Source organism: Mauremys mutica, unplaced genomic scaffold (assembly GCF_020497125.1).
Source record: "Mauremys mutica isolate MM-2020 ecotype Southern unplaced genomic scaffold, ASM2049712v1 Super-Scaffold_100099, whole genome shotgun sequence".
NCBI lineage: Eukaryota > Metazoa > Chordata > Testudines > Geoemydidae > Mauremys > Mauremys mutica.
This window is the reverse complement of record NW_025423266.1, coordinates 1,465,219-1,470,165: the sequence shown is the minus strand read 5'-3', so window position 1 is coordinate 1,470,165 and position 4,947 is coordinate 1,465,219. Positions and strand designations below refer to the sequence as shown.

Below are 4,947 nucleotides of genomic sequence, written 5' to 3'. Positions count from 1 at the left end.
CGTGAGGGGCTAGTGCGGTAACAGCAGCAGCGTGGCCGTGGGGCTCGGCCGGTGGCTGGGGCCAGTCGCCTGTGCATGAACCCAGCCAACCCCAGGAGATGGACCCGGGTCACCAGCCCAACCCACCACGCGGCTGCTGCCGCTGCCCCGTTAGTGCGCGAGCTCCCACAGACCACGCTGGGGAGAGCCCCCAGCTGCAGGGGAGACGCCCCTGAGTGCCTGGCAGGGCCCAGCTCCTGGCTGACCTGCACTGCTGGGGGTCAGGGGGCTGGGTGACAGGGGGGCATTGGCTCTGGGGTGGGACTGTCACTTCCCCCCTGCCAAGCCAACAGGATCACAGCAAACGAAACCAGCTCGGCCGGCAGGGGAAGAGTTCAGTCCAGGGCCTGGTGCATTCTGGGAGCAGGGGCGGTGCAGAGAAAGGGCAGATACGGGGCAGCTCTGAACACTCCGCGCAGAACTGCCTGTCCTGTCCCGCAGCCCCTGGTACAGGGGGCTTTTCGCCATAGTTTTAATCAGGCCAATAAATTGAAACAAACCCCTGTTAAATCATTGCTGAACCCGAGTCCTTCACCCACATTCCTTAGGGCAATGGGTGTTTCATTTCCTGCCTCCATTTCACACAGAGACACAATTTCCTTTGCACAGATCCATGAACAGCAAAACCTCCCTGTGTCTCTGGTCTGAGCCAGGGCATTCGATTCCAGTGAACCCTTCTCTCCTGCAATGGTAATGGACAGACAGAGGGGACGTGGCACCTGCATCCCTGCCAGGGAGATATTGGCTCGGCTCTTTCTTTCTGCTGCTGTTGTTAGTCCATGAAACATCAAGGGTGGAATGCAATGCTGAGTTCATGCACCAGCCCCCTGAAAAAATTTCAGTGCCCCAGAGAAATCCTGCCACCTGCTATTGGAACGATGTGCTGGAGATTTGAATGGGAAAGGGACTGTCTGAATTGTCAGAGTGGGGAATGAACAACAATCTACAGCAATGTCATTAACACAAACACACTCTCATCCTGCTCCAGCTGGAAGGGAAATGGGCAGGAATTCTCGCTGTTCACCTAAGGACACACTTACACTCATGCGCAGCCATGAGTGTGCTGGGGAAGCTGGTCTGAGCAAACAATTTGAAGTGACAATTCAGTGAGAACTGAATTATCGTGTAGTGAAACAATTGTATATCAAGTAGTTGTGGCTGAAAGGTTAAGGCGATGGACTAGAAATTCTTTGGGGTTGCCCCGTGTAGGTTCAAATCCTGTCAACTATGCAAGCACTGCACTGTTGTTATGATTACTCTAGTTTTAGTGCCTGAGCATCCACAGTGCAAACTGGAGCTAAATCTAGTTTCACTCTGTCTACACTTAAAATGCTGCTGTGGCACCTGCTATAGCACTCTGGAGTAGACAGTCAGTGGAGAGGTTTTCCCATCCCTGTAAGAGCTGCATTGACAGAACAATTCTTCCTTTTCTTTAGCACTATCTAACCAGGGCTTAGGTCACTGTAACTATATGGGTGGAGGGGGGGTTTCACACCCTGAGAGACGTCGCTCTGCCAGTGAAGTGCCCAGCGTGCACCAGCCCTTAGATCCCTCTTGGTATTTCAATGCAGGCACTGACCTGTGAGAGGAAAACATCAGCTCACAAACACAGAGACTGAATTCCCCACATTTAATCTTGCTGCACTTTCCAGAAAGTCACAAAATTGAATTCTTTCTTGCTAGGACAGAGAAAAAATAAGTGACACTAAGTTTTTGTCTTGGTTAAATAAAATTAAGTGTTTAATTAATATAGTAAAAAATCTGTACTAATTCCTCTAACTAACACCATAGCGTGAAATAGGAACAGAGACAAAGCTTGTCAGTGATGACTAATTTCGCAAATGATCTTCCCATTATTAATTTCCACGCTGCCCCCATTGGAGGTCTGGGCATCTCCAATGTAATTGCTCTGCATTCACCTTCCCCTTAGAATTGTTATCGGACATTCGCTTTCCTCTGCAGCGTGGGGCATGGGGTCACTTGCTGGAGGATTCCCTGCACCTTGAGGTCTTTAAGCCACGATTTGAGGACTTCAATAACTCAGACATAGGTTAGGGGTTTGTTACAGGAGTGGGTGGGTGAGATTCTGTGGCCTGCGTTGTGCAGGAGGTCAGACTAGATGATCATAATGGTCCCTTCTGACCTTAAGTCTATGAATCTATGAATCTATTCCCAAATTTGGAAAACTGTGCAGTTCAGAATGTGAATAGTGACCCCGGCGCCTTCCTGCACCTGCTCTACATTGCTTCACAGCAGCTTCTCCACCTGCAGAGTCACTCCAGCATGGCAGTGCAGCCGCCCAGGGTTCAGCAGGGGCCCCTGGCAAGGACAGTGGGTGCAGCTAACAGCCCGGTGTGCCTGGCAGTGAGGCAGCTATAAAAAAGCAACACCCCCTCCCAGAAGTACAGAGACTGAATTCCCCAACTTTAACATCATGACCCCCAGTAGAAAGCCACACGTGTCAGTTGTATTTTCACAGGGAGATGCAAAAATCAAGTGACACCAATTTTTAAGTTGAGTAAATAAAGTTGAGGAGATAGTTATTAACCTCACAAAAATATACTAAAGATCCCTCAACATAACACCTGAAGGTGAAATATGAACAGAGACAAACCTTGTCAGCAAAGGCTCATTTCCCAAACGATCCTCAAAATGTTACTAATTCCCACCCCTCCTCCACAGGAGCTCTGTGCAGTGTAACTGTTCTGCAGGCAGCTTCCCATTAAATGCTGTTGTGGGACATTCCCAGGCCTGGAAATGTACCAACGACAGAATTTGAAGAGCAAACCTGGCTCCCCGCACCAGGCGGGATTTGAGTGTTTTGTCCCTGTCACTTAGTCTTTGTCAATAGTACAGACGCCAGGGGCAGGACTCCAGGCTCTGCTTGAGGGATCCTGGCACAGGGGCTGGCGGGGGAGAAAGGATTGTAGATTCTCACCTGTGCTCTGGAGAGGAGGTAATAAGTGAAGGATCATTATTAACTCTTCCCCTTCTCAGTGTCCCAGGGCTGGAATTCTACATTCCACAGGGGCAAATGAAGGGGTGATGCCATGTGGTTAATGAAAACCAGGGCTCTAGGTGAAGTTTGAACTCACAACCTCAGCATAGCTTCTTTTAGCACTGCCCTATAAGTACTGTGCACTAACCAATTGTGCCACTGGAGCACCTTTTAATGAGCATTTTCTGAGACTCCCTAGTTTGTACTCGATGGGGTGGATCCTTCTTAAGGGTTGCAGGCCCCATTTGACACCTTCACTGCACCTCACTCACAGCTGCTGCCCTGGGTCAATGAAAACCCAGAGTTCACCTCTCACCTCCCGGGGGGAAAGCCCCTTTCTCCCTCTGCTGTCTGGCCACATTGCCGGCCACTTGCCGTTCCACCCTGTCACCGCTCTGCTGGCCACCCTCTCTGCTCTGGGACGTCTTGTGGTCCCATCAGGAGCAGAACAGGCTCCCTAAAAGCAGGGCCGCCCAGAGAATTCGGGGGCTGGGGGCAAAGCAGGGGAGCGGACATAAAAAAGGCGCCACCCGCTGCGGCGCTTGTACTCACTGGGCGGCGTCCGAGTCTTCAGTGGCGGCGGGTCCTTAACTCACTCCGCATCTTCGTCAGCACTGAAGGACCCGCTGCGGAAGTGCATCCGAAGACCCGGACCGCTGCCGGGTGAGTAAAAATTAAAAAGGCGCCTCTAGCCAGGGAAGGGATTCTCGGCCAGGGCTTGCGGGGCCCCTGCGGGGTCGGGGCCTCGGACAAATTGCCCCACTTGTTCCCCCCTGTTCAGGCACCCCTGGGGCCCTGCACGTCACACAGCTCTCCCTGATTTCAGCTGTTAGTGAGGGAGCCTCACTGCTAGCGCAGACTCAGCAGTTCGTTGCATGAGAGACTCTGTCCCAAAGCAGGACTAATGCTTAGAGCTGGTTATCAGTGATTTCAGATCTGTTGGTCAGCAGCAAGACTCTCCATTGAGTCTTAACCAGCTCTGTTATTACACAGGGAAGAACAAAAGGGTCAAATGGGGCCTGGAACCCTTAAGAAGGATCCACCCCACCAAGTACAACACTTGTCGCTACCTGCTCCCAGCCCCACTGAGAATGTTTTGGGGTCACTACTTCCCTGTATCAACCTAAGGGGTCTTAAAGAATGATAGCTAACAAGTGCTCCAGTGGCATAATTGGTTAGCGCACAGTACTTATAGAGCAGTACTTAGAGAAGCTATGCTGAGGTTGTGAGTTCGAGCCTCACCTGGAGCACTGGTTTTCTTTGACCACATGGTGTCACCCCCTCATTTGCCCCTGTGGAATGTAGAATTCCAGCTCTCCAGAGCACAGGTCAGAATCTACCATCCTTTCTCCCCCACCAACCCCTGTGCCAGGATCCCTCAAGCAGAGCCTGGAGTCCTGCCCCTCCTTGACCCTGGAGGGAGAGGAGCAAGGAGCCATTGTTAGAGGGCTTTCCCTTCCCCCGCCCACTTCCCTGGCTCTTGTCACACAATCGATAAACAGCAAAAGACCAGAAGTCGGAGACAACGGGATGTTTACTGGGGTTAGTTTCCAAGCAAGCAGATTCCGAAACCCTTCACACCAGTTGGGCTTATCTCTATACACCGACATAGTCTGCTCCCCAGTGTCCCACTTCCCAGCTCTGACACCGCAGTTCTTAAAGTTTAGGCCTGTGCAGGCAGCCTGAATATCTCTATTCTAACAGCCATCGGTCCCTGTGGGAAAATGATCTATTCAGGGTTGTCCCTAGACATTTTGGTGCCCTACACGGCACCCCCATCCCCCAGTCCGAGCTGGCAGAGCGGAGCAGGCTGGGGCCAGGTCACTCCACTTCCCGCCGCCGAGTAATTACAGGGCATGCCCGACCCCACACTCACGGGGCGGCGGGAAGTGGAGTGATCCGGCCCCAGC

The 4,947-nt window shown here is 52.1% G+C and overlaps 1 non-coding gene across 1 annotated transcript; it reads left to right on the top strand.

Moving 5' to 3' along the window:
- Positions 1 to 4,193: 4,193 nt before the first annotated feature.
- On the top strand, positions 4,194 to 4,287 carry TRNAI-UAU. Its single transcript has 2 exons — positions 4,194 to 4,231; positions 4,252 to 4,287. It is a non-coding gene; the product is annotated as a tRNA-Ile (tRNA).
- The last annotated feature ends 660 nt before the right edge of the window (positions 4,288 to 4,947 follow it).